The following is a 15,334-nucleotide window of genomic DNA, read 5'->3' as shown; positions in this document are numbered from 1 at the left end:
CCAATACGTTTGTTAGTCTATAAGGTGCCACACGACTCTTTGCTGCTTTTGCAGACACTGTGTTTCTCAGGTCAGCTACTGAGGGGGGCCGAGACTCTCTGGGCACAAGAAGTCGAGTTCCCAGTGAGATGTGAGACTTAATTCTCTGGAGCCAGGTGCAGGGCTTTGGCAGGGAGGCTCAGGCATGGGGGATTGGGGTGCAGCGGACGGACCGGCTGTCTAGGTGCGGAGATTTATTCTCACTGAGGAGGAGGAGGAATCCTGCTGACAGGCAGTGGCCAGGGCCGGTGCAACCACTAGGCGAACTAGTCGGCTGCCCAGGGTGCCAAGTGGTTGGGGGCACCAAAAAGCACACTCGGGGGGCGGGGGGGCAGTGGAGTGGAGGTGAGCTGGGACAGGGGGCTGGGGAAGGTGCGGGGGGAGGGCTGCCCGCAGCAAGTAACGGGGGGGAGGGGGCGTACAGGGGAACCACTCCCTGTCCCAGCTCACCTCTGCCCCGTCTTCTCCCCTGAGCACGCCGCCCCCGCTCTAATTCTCCTCCCCTCCCAGGCTTGCCGCACTAAACAGCTGATTGGCACCGCAAGCCTGGGAGGCAGGAGAAGTGGAGCAGTGCCAGCGTGCTCAGGGGAGAAGGCGGAGTGGAGATGAGCTGGGGTGGGGAGCTGCTGCAAGGGGGCTGCCCGGCTCTTCCTCATGGCCCCTGCCCCTGCACTCACTGCCTGGTAAGTGGAGTGACCCAGCCCCAGCCTGGTCCACTGCCCTGGCTCCCGGCCACGCCGCCGGCGAGTGCTGTGGGGCGGTTCCCCCCCCAAGTTTGGGAGCCAGGGGAGCAGAGCAGGCTGGGGCCCCAGGCCTCCATGGGGGGAAGCAGAAGGGGGCTGGCCCCAGGCCATCGTGGGACCAGGGGGGCTGGCTAATTCCTGCCGGAAGTGGAGTGACCCAGCCCCAGCCTGCTCTGCTCCCCTGGCTCCCAGGCTTGTGTTGGTGTTGGCTGGATTTGTGCGGGTGTTTGTGTATATTAGCAATTGTGTGCGTGTGCATGCTCTGCTGCCTTCTGCCGGCACGACAACCGTTTCTCCGTTTGTCACAGCCCCCATACCGTCGACCCCGATGGTGATTTCCCCATCTTACAACGGCTGGCTGGCCTGACCCTTCTCCCATCTGTGGAGTGTGGCAGGGGCTGCAGCTCACCCCCTGTGGGGCAGGAGTGCCAGAGTGCGGGGTGCTGGGCTCCGATGCACCTGGAGAGCAGCTCAGGTGAGGCTGGGCAGGGCGTGTTGTGTCCGTTCTGCATTGCCTGGTGCTGGGCCATTGCACAGTCCCCAGCCACGCCGCACAGCGCGCCCCGAGAGGGAGTGGGGGGCCAAGCAGATGATCCAGTACGAGGGGATCATTCTCATTGGTAGCTGTCCAGTGGCAGTGAGTTCCACAGGCCTTGGCACATGCTGTGTGGGGCAGGAGGTCCTTGTATTTGGAGCAGTGGGAGTGAACTGTGTGCATTTGTATCTCTGTGCATGATTGTGAATATTGTGGTGTGGGGGGGAGTGATTGTGAGTGCGGCTGGGGGTGTGATTGTTTCTCTCTTTGGGGTTGGGCTAGCATGTCCCTCTGGGTGTGTTGTGTGTGAGTGTTCTTGGGATTGTGTGAGTCCCTTTGTGAGTCTGTGTGTGTGTGTGTGTGTGTGTGTGTGTGTGTGAGAGAGAGAGAGAGAGAGAGAGAGAGACTTGCTGCAGGATACAAAATCCTGCAAAGCCATTTCCTACTGGTTATCCCAGCAACACACTGACACAAACAGTGTCACACACACACACACACACACACAGAATAGGGCTCAGCCTCACCAGCAGGGACACACACGTCTCCCCTGGGCCAGCTTGGACAATTTCCCATCAAGACCTGGCACAGTGCTGGTGCCCCCACATGGGGGTGGGCAGTGACTGGGCGGGGGGGGCGGGGACAGGGCTTTGGGTGTATGGGGGGGCGGAGGCAGGGCTTTGGGGGCAGGGACAGTGGGGGGGCAGGGCTTTGGGGGCGGGCACAGCGGGGGGGGCAGGGGGCAGGGCTTTGGGGGAAGGGGCGGGGGCGGGCTTTGGGGGCGGGCACAGCGGGGGGCAGGGGGGGCTCGGGGAAGGAGCAGGGCTCATTCAGTCCAGGGGCAGGCTGGGGGCGTCACTGTCCCTGCAGCGGGTGTTTGGAGCCGGGCTCCCCCGGGGGAGGGGGCGGGGCCGGGGGCAGCGGGAGTTGGGGGGTGACACGCAGCCGGTGCCGAGGCCCGTCGGACCCACCCAGACCCGCTCACACCCAGCCGGGGGGGGGGGGAGGGTTACAAGGGGCGCCGGGAACATCCAGCGGGGCGGACACGGGGATCCAGTCCCCAGACAGAGCCGGCCCCGGCCCCGCCCCGACCAGCTGGGGGGAGCGGGGGGGTGGGGGGCGAAGCGGCGCAGCACGTGCCTACACGGGGCAGCTTCAGACCCTGCACCGGGGGGGCGGGGCGGGGGTGAGGGGTTGCGTTGGGGGGGGAGGTGTCAGGTTGACCCAGGGACCCGCCCTCACCTGGGCTGGAGAGGAGGAGGCGCCCCGGGGCAGGATGGGAGTTGTAGTTCCTGGCTCGTCTCAGAGCGGAAGTGACGGACGGTGCACTCTGGGAAGCGTAGTTCGCTCTCTCTCACACACGCGGCCTCTATTGGAGGAGGGGCTGTAGCTGGTCACTTCGCCGCGCCCCTCCCCGCTCCCTGATTGGCGGAGAGAGCGCGGGACAGAGACTCGGCGCGTAGCGGGAGGCCCCGGTTCCCTTGCCCCGAGGCTTCGCTCCCCCCCCCGCCCCCCGGGCGCGCGCTGCGGCCGTTGGGATTCGAATCCCGCTCGCGGCCAGGGGCGGTCCCGGAGCGGGGGAGGGGGCTGGGCTGCTGCTCTTTGTCCTCTCCTTATGCAGCCCAGGTGGGGACTAAAGATCGATTTTCCAAAAGAGCTGAGAAACAGAACTAACGCTGAGCACGAGGTGTTACATTTCCATGAGCATCCAGGATCTGACTGTGCCCTGGCAAGTTCAATGCTTCCAAAAGAAATCAGAAAATAAGGAGCCCGTCAGGTCCCCCTGCTAGCACCCAGATCTAGTCAATCTGCTGGGAAATAAGGAAAAGGCCATGAATAAAGAAGTCAGGAAATAACAAGGAAATGAAGAGGTTTCTGTCCAATTTACCATCTTCTCAGCTACCAATCAAAGTTAAAGACCTAAAGTCGACCTATCAGCATAAGTACAGATGGTTGAATGGAAGTTAAAAGGAGCTGCTGTGGCAAGTGTTAGGAGCCTGCAAGCAGCATGGAGACCGTTTAAAAACGCCGCAATTAGAGGCTGCGACAAAGTTCCTCCTCTACCTTGGTGGGTCCTGCACTTATTGGCAGATTTGCTCACCTCAGTGATCTTCCCCTCTGGTGGAACCCACAGTCTGGGTCAACTCCTCCTGTGTCTGATCAGGAGTTGGGAGGTTTGGGGGGAACCCAGGCCTGCCCTCTACTCCGGGTTCCAGCCCAGGGCCCTGTGGATCGCAGCTGTCTATAGTGCCTCCTGTAACAGCTGCATGACAGCTACAGCTCCCTGGGCTACTTCCCCATGGCCTCCTCCCAACACCTTCTTTATCCTCACCACAGGACCTTCCTCCTGGTGTCTGATAACACTTGTACTCCTCAGTCCTCCAGCAGCTACACCCTCTCCCTCTCAGCTCCTGGTGCCTCTTGCTCCCAGCTCCTCACACGCACACCACAAACTGAAGTGAGCTCCTTTTTAAACCCAGGTGCCCTGAGTAGCTCTGCCTTGATTGGCTGCAGGTGTCTAATCAGCCTGTCAGGGTGCGGAAAGCCCCAGGGCAGGTGCAAGGAAGTTTTGTGCCCTAGGTGAAACTTCCACCTTGCACCCTCCCACCCAACTAACCCTGCCCCCCCACGGCAGCTAACTCAGCCCCCCACCTGGGGAGCCCCCCAGCAGCAGCTACCCCCACATTGTGACAGCTAACCCCTCTCCCCCCCATTCCTCCCCATGGCAGCTAACCCTGCCTGGGGAGCCAGCCCCAGCTCACCTCGGCTCCGCCCCCTCCACTGAGCAGGCTGGAGGTTGCTCTAATTCTCCCCCCCCCCGCCTCCAGGCTTGCGGTGCCGACTGGAGGAGAATTAGAGCTGGGCTGTGTGCTCGGCGGAGGAGGCAGAGCGGAGGTGAGCTGGGGTGGGGAGCGGTTCCCCTGTGCGCCCCCTTCCCCCATTACTGCAGGCAGCCCTCCCCGCGCACCCCCCACCCAGCTCACCTCGGCTCCACCTCCTCGCCTGAGCGGGCTTTTAGGCGCCTCCAACCACTAGGCGCCCTAGGCGGCCGCCTAGTTTGCCTAAATGGTTGCACTGGCCCTCGTATTCACAAGCAGTGTGAAAACGTGCAATTCCCGCTCACACTACACAGAAGCCGCACAGTTCCGGGGTTCTCTGGAATCACACAATAATGCTGGCTTTGTTCCCACAGCACCTGGAGCTTTTCACAGTGAGACAAGGGGGTGCTGCAGCCCCCGCCGCAGCCCTCATTCCCACCCCTCTGCTTCTCTGCAGGGAACTTGTTATGCCACGAGGGGGGGCAGGGAGACTGTGCAGGAGACCCAGGCCCACGCGCTGAGCACTGCAGCTCCAGTGCTGTGTGCAGGATTCATTTCTGCTCTCTGATAAAACTGCCCCAGGCTCCTCTGGCCAACTAATATTCGTCCAGGCTCCCCGGCGCTGTTAGTATCTGTCCAGAGCTCTCGCCAGCCCTGCCCCAGGAGAGCTGGGCGCTCGCCGTGCTCTAGGAGAGCCAGGCAGGCCCTGAGCGGGGCGGCAAAGGGCACTAGACGGTGACCCTAGGCCAGTGGTGCCAGAACAATCTGTATAGTGGGGGGTGCTGAGCCACTGAACCAACTGTGACCCCTGGGTGTGATGGAAACCACGTCAAGCCAGGGGCTGCTGCAGCCCCCCCCAGTTCCAGCCCCTCTGCCCAGGCCGCTCCCCCAGCCTGACACACACACACAGCCCCTGCACCCACCCCACCCCAGGGCTCCTCAGCCCAGAGGGGAGCCCCCCGGCTGAGTGGAGCATCAGAACCCCCCGAAATCACCCTGGGACCAGCATGATCTGCCTCCGCCCTGCCCTGCTCTGCATGTATTCGGAGTGAGTCAGTTTCCCTGTCCCAACATGTGTCCTGCCCTGTGTCTCTTCTCCTCCCCAGCTCCCTCCAAACCAGCCCATATCCCTGCACCCCAGGCTGGATCTCTGCCAACCCCCTTCTCCCCTCCTGCCCCCAATATCTCCCTGCCCCTACAGGTCTATAGGGCTGGATCCCTCCCTCCCCCCTTCTCCCCTCAGTTCCCACCTCTGGGGGTCTAAGGAGATGGGTCTCTCCTCCCTCCATCCCTTCTCCTGCCCCCCCATATCCTGCTGCCTCTAGGGGTCTATGGGGCTGGGTCTCTGCCCTCATCTCCCCCCATCCCCTCCCCCAATATCTCCCTGCCCCAGGCTGTGACGTGCTATGACGTGTGCTGGGGCTGTGACGTGTGCTGGGGCCAGGGCCGGCTCCAGGGTTTTTGCCGCCCCAAGCAGCAGGAAAAAAAAAATCCGTGATCACAATCGGCGGCAGCTCCACTGCGCCACTTTCTTCTTCGGCAGCAATTCGGTGACAGGTCCTTTCCTCCAAGAGGGACCGAGGGACCCGCTGCTGAATTGCTGCCAAAGAGCCCGATGTGCCGCCCCTTCCCCTGGGATGCCCCAAGCACCTGCTTGCTGAGCTGGGGCCGGCTGGGGCTGTGATGTGCGCTGGGGCTGTGACGTGCTGTGACCTGCTCACTCACTTGAAACCAGTAGGACAGAAGGTGTCACGTGTCCATGGGCGGGGCTATGCAGATGAGCAGTGTCTGGCAGCAGGACGGAGAGCAGCGAGAGGAACCGAAGGAGCCCGGCGGAGAGAATTCTCTGCGTGTGGACAGAATCCCACCAGTTTTCTCTGTGTTGGGTGTGGGGGCAGATTTCATGATGTCACAGTCCTTGGGGGAGGGGTTTGAATCATAACTCCAAAGTGGGAGAACAACTCCCCCCACTTCTGCTCATTCTCCACTAGGGGGTTGGGCTGGGATCACTAGGGAGGGAAGAACTGGCAAAAAACAGTCTCCCCTATGGAACCCAGGAGTCCTGGTCCCCAGTCCCCCTGCTCTAGACCCCCTCCACTCCCAGGGCCAGGGATAGAACCCAGGGGTCCTGGTGCCCAGCCCCCTCCCTGCTCTGACCACTCAACCCCACTCCCCTCCCAGGGTGGTGCAGGGGTCACTGGGTCTGTGTCCCAGCTCTGCTAAGGGCCTTGGCTGATTTTCCCAAAGTGCTTCCTTCTGAATCCATCAGACGAAGTGGGGATTCACCCACGAAAGCTCATGTGCCAATACGTCTGTTAGTCTATAAGGAGCCACACAACTCTTTGCTGCTTTTACAGATCTGGCACATCTGCCCCCCTCCCCCCCCCCGCCCGGTCACTGCCCACCCCCGTGTGGGGGCACCAGCACTGTGCCGGGTTGTGATGAGAAATTGTCCAAGCTGGCCCAGGAGAGACGTACGTACGTACGTACGTACGTACGTACGTACGTGTGTGTGTGTGTGTGTGTGTGTGTGTGTGTGTGTGTGTGTGTGTGTGTGTGTGTGTGTGTGTGTGTGTGTGTGTGTGTGAGAGAGAGAGAGAGAGAGAGAGAGAGAGACACTGTTTGTAGCAATGTGTTGCTGGGCTAACCAGTAGGAAATGGCTTTGCAGGATTTTGTATTCTGCAGCCAGTGACAGACACACACACAAAGGGACTCACACAATCCCAAGAATACTCACACACAACACACTCAGAGGGACATACTAGCCCAACCCCCAAAGAGAGAAACAATCACTGCCCCCCCCCACACACCATAATATTCACAATTGTGCTCAGAGACACAACTGCACGCAGGTCACTCCCACTGCTCCAAATACAAGGACCTCCTGCCCCACACAGCATGTGCCAAGGCCACATGTGCCACTGGACAGCTACCAATGAGAATGATCCCCTCATGCTGGATCATCTGCTTGGCCCCCTGCCCCCTCTCGGGGTGCGCTGTGCGGCGTGGCTGGGGGTTGTGCAGCGGCCCAGCACCAGGCAATGCAGAACAGACACCACATGCCAAGCCCCACCTCATCTGAGCTGCTCTCCAGGTGCATCGGAGCCCAGCACCCCACATCTTGGCACTCCTGCCCCACAGGGGGTGAGCTGCAGCCTCTGCCACACTCCGCAGAGGGGAGAAGAGTCAGGCCAGCCAGCCCTTGTAAGATGGGGAAATCACCACCGGGGTTGACAGTATGGGGGCTGTGACATACGGAGGAACAGTTGTCGTGCCGGCAGAAGGCAGCAGAGCATGCACACACACACACAATTGCAAACATACACAAACACATGCATGAATCCAGCCACATACACACAATTGCTAATATACGCAAATACCTGCACAAATCCAGCCAACACCAACACAAGCCTGGGAGCCAGGGGAGCAGAGCAGGCTGGTGCTGGGTCACTCCACTTCCGGCAGGAATTAGCCAGCCCCCCTGGTCCCACGGTGGCCTGGGACCAGCCCCCTTCTGCTTCCCCCCATGGAGGCCTGGGGCCCCAGCCTGCTCTGCTCCCCGGCTCCCAAGCTTGGGGGGAGGGGGGAACCGCCCCACTGCACTCGCCAGTGGTGTGGCTGGGAGCCAGGGGAGTGGACCAGGCTGGGGCTGGGTCACTCCACTTACCATGCAGTGAGTGCAGGGGTGGGGGCCATGGGGAAGAGCCAGGCAGCCCCCCCTGCAGCAGCTCCGCTCCGCAGCTCACCTCCGCTCCACCTCCCCTGAGCTCGCCGGCGCCGCTCCACTTCTCCCGCCTCCCAGGCTTGCGGTGCCAATCAGCTGTTTAGTGCCGCAAGCCTGGGAGGGGAGGAGAATTAGAGTGGGGGTGGCGTGCTCAGGGGAGAAGACGGAGCAGAGGTGAGCTGGGACAGGGAGCGGTTCATCTGCACACACACCCCCATTGCTTGCTGCAGGCAGCCCTCCCCCCGCACCTCCCAGCCCCCTGCCCCAGCTCACCTCCACTCCACTGCTTCCCCTGAGTGCAATTTTTGGTGCCCCCAACTACTTGGCACCCTGGGCGGCCGACTAGTTCACCTAGTGGTTGCACCGGCCCTGGCCACTGCCTATCAGCAGGATTCCTCCTCCTCCTCAGTGAGACTAAATCTCCGCACCTAGACAGCCGGTCCATCCGCTGCACCCCAATCCCCCATGCCTGAGCCTCCCTGCCAAAGCCCTGCACCTGGCTCCAGAGAATTAAGTCTCACATGTCGCTGGGAACTCGACTCCTTTGCCCAGAGATTCTTGGCCCCCCTCACTAGCTGACCTGAGAAACACAGTGTCTGCAAAAGCAGCAAAGAGTCATGTGGTACCTTATGTAACCCTTCTGCCAGGCCGAAACAATAGCAGCAAGGGCCGGGTTCAATACATATGGGTCCCTTCCCTACAACGTAATGCAAAACCAGCTCGAGCCCCCACCCAGTGACCTGGGAAAATCTTACACACACCCCTGGGCGCCTCAAGGAGGCAATACTTCCCCTCTCGCAAGCACAGAGTCTTGGAGTAGCAGAAAAGGTTTAATTACATGAGGTAAACAACAAGCATTAAATTGGGGAAATACCTCAGCTAGAGTTCATAGATCAAACCGTGAATAAAGACCCACCCAAGGAAATTGGGCCGTGTCCTTGTCTCTGGTCTCTTGAGTCCAGCAACCCCACAAATCACCCACAGTCCCAAAAGTCCCACAATCCAAAAGTCTCTGTCCCGGGTCAGGCAGCCCCAGAGTTCGAGTGTCTACCTGCAGAGGTCCCCCTCCCCAGCATCGGTAGAAAGGGGCACCTTACGTGGTTTGGGGCCAACTGCCCTGCCTCTCCGTGGGGTTCTGCTTCCACTAGTCGTCCCCGCAACTGCTCAGCTCCGCTTGCTCCGTGGGCTGCTCCACCCATCCCACAGCTGCTCCGCTCTACCAGCTGCTCTGGTCCACCAGCTGTCTTGTGATCCACTCCAGCCATCCTCAGAAACTGCTCGCTCCACTCTGCCAGCTGCTCTGCTCCAAAGTATAGCTTCAGGCTCCCCCACTGGTTAGCACAGTACTCAGTGCTCTTAGCTCAGTAATTCCAGCTCTTAGTGATTTCAACTCACAGTAGGGGAGCCCAGTGCCAGTACACTACTGGTCCAAAGTGAGTTCAGCTCAGTAACCTACATCTAGATTCTTAAGGGAATCAAAAATTAACTCTGACATTCCACAGTGGAGAAAGGCATAGGCAAAACTGGGGCCTCTGGGTTACACAAGGCACCTACACCACCAAGTACAGATACCTATCCCCAGCCTCTCTCAATTCACTGGGTTTTGGAACCCATGTCCCTTGTCTAGCAAGTGCTATTTAGTTGATAATGAAACCCTCTATCATAAGACAGTTTTGTAGTTCCTCATTTACTTAATCAGGGTGACAACATTTTATTTCTCCTGCCCCAATAACAAAGAAATTGGGGATCCCACAGCTGTGAAAATAACCATCCCAGACTGCTGTGTGTTATGCTAAGTGGGGTGGGTGTGCTAATGCAAATACCTGACATTCTTTCCACATTCCCCACAATTTACCATCAGATGTCATGGTAGAGCTCATCCTGACTCTGCTTACACTTATAAACTAACAGACGCATTGGAGCATGAGCTTTCGTGGGTGAATACCCACTTCGTCGGGTGCGTCAGTATCTGCCATTTCCAAAGAAGTGCCTGGAGGGCCTTTTTTTTATGTGACCACATGGCCTAATGGAGAAGGCATCTGACTTTGGATCAGGCGGTTGAGGGTTCGAGTCCCTTTGTGGTTGTGCTTGCGCAGTTTTACCGTTGTGCTGAAAGTCCTGCTCCCTTCAGGGCTGGAGCCTCTTCTTGGCTGTTCAGGCCAATGCTCTGGCTTCAGCTAGAGCCCCGGGAAGGAGTTGGGGGGGTGGGTGTCACAAAGGCTGGGGCATGAGCCCCAGGTGCTTCCAGTCTCGCCTTTGGTGTTCCTGACTTGCCAAAGAAAATGGGCAGCTGACCCGGGCTAGAGTGTGGAGCAGTTTCCCTCTTCCAAGTGTGCGCCGGTCCCTGTGCTGGAGGGGGGTTGCTACATAGCACCTTGGGAGCCTGGGTGTTTCTCTGCTTCACACAAGCTGGGAAAAAGCCTCTTGGGGTAAAATCTCCTGCCCCACTGCGAAAGTGAGCATGGAGAGTGGGAACGGTCAGAGGCCCCACCAGGGGGGCTGGCCCTGCTTTCCTACCATCTTCTGATTTTGGCCACAGAGCATCAGCAGCTGCCCCGCATGCTGGTCTGCGGGTGGCCTTCAGTGGGGGTTTGGCATGGCAGGGAGCAGGCTGGCTAGGGGTCTTTATCGCTGTCTGCTGGCCACACATAGGCATGGTCCTCCCCTCCTCTGAACAGCCAGAGTTAGTCTGTGCTTAGAAAGCAGAGACACAGGAGACTCAAGACAAGAGGGTGAGAAAGATTGAGAAAGGACCTATGAAGACAGCCCACACTACAGGGACGCTGCCTGGTTAAGGGATGTGGCGGCACCAAATTACCCCAAGTTTCCTGGTGCCCTACGCAGCTGCGTACTGCTCCAGCGGTGAACTTGATCCCTCGGCTGGCTGAGCCGGCCAGGAAAGCTGCCCCTGCCCCTGCTCTGCCTCTTCCCCACAGCCCTCACCCCTGGTCTGCCCCCAACCCACTCTTCCCACCCCTGCTCCACCCTGTTGGTGTCACTAGGCATAAATCTAGGTAACTCGGGAGGATGGCTTTGGGCCTATGTGACCCAAAGTACCTTTATGTAAAGTGCTTTTGTTAGCCTTACTAAACTTTTGTAACCTCTTGTGTTATGTGCTAATTACTGGCAGCTGCAAGACTGCTTGGCACTAGATGTAGCCAATACTAAATAAGATAGGCGGAAAGCAGATGCTGTAATTAAAGTTATATGCATGAGAACGTAGCCCCCACGGTGGGAAAGTACAGATAACTGTTCACAGAAGAGTTGCTAACGAGCTAAAGTGGTTTTTGCCAAGTATGATTTAACCTGCTTAAGTGTAATGGCTACTTGCATGATGTATTTGCTATAGAAAATAGACGGGAGGGGGAAGAAGGGGGGAGGAGGAATGGAAATGCTTAGCTGAAATTATGTATAAAGAGAGAGAGCTGTTTGTATCTGTGTGCAGATTTGAGATTGCTATGTCTCCCTTGCACCTTATTTGCGCTCAAATAAACCTTTGTTTGCTTCTCCACCTTGGTGTGTTTATTGGAAGCGAAGCACACCGGGCAACGAACCACTGTTACTGTCGCCTCGGGCCTTTGTGCCGGCAACAGTTTTGGCATCCGTGGGTGGGCTCGAGGCAAAATTGTGCCTTGCCCGGACTCCTCCAATGGCGGCGGACGATGGTCACAGCCGACGCCCAGCGCGCACCGGTGCCTTTACCGGGGGCCTCGGCAGAGACGCGTCAGGCTGACCTTGGAGGACACAACGGTGCAACGCGCTCAGACAGTGGAGAAGCAGCTGCGGGCGACGGTGAGGAACCGGTCCTGCGGATAAGGTAGGAACAGTCCAGTGGTGTGGACTTTTGCCTGAGGCTGGGGACGCCCAGCCGTTGTAATTCCCACTAGACGAGACAGCGTCCTATAGTGGGTCAAGGGCATGCCCGTGGTATGGGGCAGGAACAGAGTACAGGCAGGGCACGGTGTACACCCTTAGAATGCATTCTGATGAATTGGAGAGTGTTTGAATCAGATCCATTGACTAAAAGCAAACTGAAAAGGTTCTGTACAGTAGACTGGCCTCAGTATCAGCTAGAGAGCCAGGAAAGGTGGCCACCGGAAGGATCACTTTACAACATGATTGTTGCGTTCTCATGCGGGACGGATAAAGCTCAACAACCAATATGATTGCAAGCAGAATCGTTTATTAAGTACAATGCATCATATTATATAGACTTCTCCATATTAGCAAACGTCAGACACACCAACATTACATTGCTGCTGATTGGTTCTCTGTCCGATACACACACTTTTCACATGCATGGCCTTTTGCTTATTGGTTTCCCATTTCCCATGCAATTCATCTGATTTATGGACTTGTTTATCACCTTGAAACCGATCCCAGCCAGGCCACCTGGCGTCTGCCTTCTCCGGGCTAGCTTCCTACTTTCTCATAACAACTTTATCTCACCCCCCTGTCCTTGATGTCCGCTGCCGTAACTTTCCACCAAGGCAGCATAGGGATGATGCAATCCCACATCTCCCCCTCTTTTCTTAAAGAGACATCCAATAAACTGCTCCAGACTTCATTGCAAAAGGCATACAAAACAGGGCAAGCAAATAAAAAAACAAAAAACAACTCCCAACGCAATTATTCCCATATGGAAAAGAAAAATAACCCAAGTGGGCCAGCCAAAGCCATTAAGCCAGTCCCACAAAAAATTATAATCATGCATAAGCTTATATATATTATCCTGCAATTGCTAAAGCAACGCATATACAAATGCAAATAATCAAATAATTCTATACAACACATACCTTCAAAATTCTTACAACCATGTCCTTGCTTTCCAAGACTATTGGTATGCAAATTTTAACAACCATTCTAAAATAAAAGAGTTGGCCAATAAAATTTCTCTCTTACTTAAGAAAATGTATTAAACTTTAGCATATCACATTTTTCTTCTGATGTATCCAAACACTTTGTATTCTAAATTAAACAGAACCAGTATCTGCATTTCAATCTAACCCTTCAGCTTAATTTCAAATCAAACCATCTCATAAAATATTAAACACAACAATTCTGGCTACAAAACAAACACCACAAAACAAAACATAAAACACAAAACTTAATTTTTACTCTGTTAGTAAATGCATGGTATATTAAATGCTGTGCAGCTGGCATTAATTTTCTTTAATTATCTAAAAAAAACAAAAACAGGTCTACCTCTTCTGGGCAGTCAATCATTACTTAAAATATACAAATACCCTTGTTAATTTTAGGCAAAACAGGGGAACATTAATACAAATGCTTTTTGGCTTGCTCTTTACTTTTAACTTCTACTTAAAAACACTAAAGGAAAACATTACCACTTACAGTGCCCTTAGAGCCTAATACAATTTTAATTACATAGCACTGTATACATTCTTTAATTAATTTAACAAAATTATGCATAGCCAAACAATTGCAAACTAATTTCTTTGCCTAAATTTATTTACAAACATTTCAAAAACACCAAAAACTTTTCTCTTTAGCATTTTTACAAAATTCAACTGCTGTTTCCTCCAGCAACTACAAAGTTAACTTTTCACTTTCCCTTAAAAATCACTTGCTTGTCTCTCAACAGCCACTTACTAATTCAAAACACCATTCCAAATATCCTCCTGAATATTTGAAATCCCCATGCTTATAATCACTTACTCCTTCCTTCCACTACACCCTCAAAAGTTTCCAACCTGCTCTCCAAGCTCTTTGTCTGTTGCCTGCCCGCCTGGGCCCGATCCTTTTTTCCTCTTGCTAAACCGTTGCTTTCCTGGGCACAAACTTATTCCACTATCAATTTAGCTAGGAGGGTGTGCTTTTTAACTAGCCCCCACCCTTCTGATATTCTTCTGTGAACAGTTATCTGTACTTTCCCACCGTGGAGGCTACATTTTCATGCATACAACTTTAATTACAGCATCTGCTTTCCGCCTATCTATTTTAATATAGGCTACATCTAGTATCAAGCAGCCTTACAGCTGCCAGTAATCAGCACATAACACAAAAATTACAAAAATCTAGTAAAGCTAACAAAAGCACTTTACAAAGGTACTTTGGGTCACATAGGCCCAAAGCCATCCTCCCAAATTACCTAGATTTTATGCCTAGTAACACCAACAACTCCTCCCTTTGAGAATACTCAACAAACTTTTGGCTGAGTCTTCTCAAACTTTAAAAACAAAAACAATTAAGCTCTAGGGAGCTGGGGTTAATAATAAGGGGGTAATTAGTTCCACATTCATCCTCCCCATGAACCCGGCAGGATTCGGTATGTGAGAGCCCTCACCCCCTAACCGGTCCACATGCTGGGGAGGAGCACTGTGAATGTTTACACTTCCACCCAGACAGTGTTCAGGTATGTCTTTACAACCCCAGATCAGATGGCACTCCTGATGTATTAATAAGGGCAGTTGGCCATCCTGGTGCTCAAAATCACTCCGAATGGCCATCCGCTGGTCATTCAGGATTTTAAACGTACTAGCTCCCACTGCAATGCCTTCCCAGCCTCAATAATAGCCCATACCATCTCTGCCAGTAGCCTCTGGGTCATAAAACTAATGGCAGAAATGACATGTAACTCACCAACTCCAGTCTGTACTTGGGTTAGCGGAGTTCCAACAATAAAAAACTAGATAAGGGCAATATCATTCACAATCCAATTAGGAAGGGCAATACATGCTGAAGGATTTATCCAAAACACAGGGCGCAGCCTGTAGAATAAATCCCAAAATCCAATCAATAACATTCCCCAGCAGGAGTCCCAAATTTCTTCCTGCCAGTATACAATTCTTTGTTTCTTCACCAGGGTCAGTTCTCAATGTCCTTTTAGTCAGGAATTCCTGGACTTTGGCAATATCAATAATGTGAGTGTTTTTTCTTCTTTTCCACCACCGTCGTGGTTCAGCTTCTACGGGGGAGATTACCAGGACATCATCCTGTAGTGGTTTTGCTTCTTTCAAAAAAATCCAATAACACAATGGGGGCTGCTAATGGACAAGGGAGAGGTTATCCAGCACGTCACCTTGTCCTTTTTTCCTGATATTTAGAAGCACAATGGAGCTAGAAAAAAAAATAGGCCAATCATCAGTAGCAGAATTCTCCTGATGTGAAGGTGTCTTTTTGCAGTAAGAATCATGGGTCCAGGCAGTCAGTCTCCTGATTCCAAGGAGTGGCAGGGCTGCTAGGGTCTTTGGGCAGCTCTTCCATACCTGTGAGAAGAGACAGCTAACACATTCCGTTAGTGCCTGGTAGGGTTTTGCAGCTCTCATTAGCTTTTTGGGCCCAGTCAAGCCCCCCTTTTCCTTGGCTGTCCGCCAAGTTTTAGCTCTGAGCCGTGTCCTTGACTGGAGCCAGAAAGATTTCTTCGGTTAACTCATTCTGTTCTTTTTCCTTCCCTGCTTGGCTTCTTTTAATCTGTGCATCCTGTGTCAGAACACCCAGCTGTTGCAGCTCATA

The 15,334-nt window shown here is 54.7% G+C and overlaps 1 non-coding gene across 1 annotated transcript; it reads left to right on the top strand.

Moving 5' to 3' along the window:
• The first annotated feature begins 9,870 nt into the window (after positions 1–9,870).
• On the top strand, positions 9,871–9,943 carry TRNAQ-UUG. Its single transcript has one exon. It is a non-coding gene; the product is annotated as a tRNA-Gln (tRNA).
• Positions 9,944–15,334: the final 5,391 nt, after the last annotated feature.

Source organism: Mauremys mutica, unplaced genomic scaffold, assembly GCF_020497125.1.
Source record: "Mauremys mutica isolate MM-2020 ecotype Southern unplaced genomic scaffold, ASM2049712v1 Super-Scaffold_100125, whole genome shotgun sequence".
Classification (NCBI taxonomy): domain Eukaryota; kingdom Metazoa; phylum Chordata; order Testudines; family Geoemydidae; genus Mauremys; species Mauremys mutica.
Note: the sequence above shows the minus strand (reverse complement) of the source record. Positions and strands in the feature narration are given on the sequence as shown.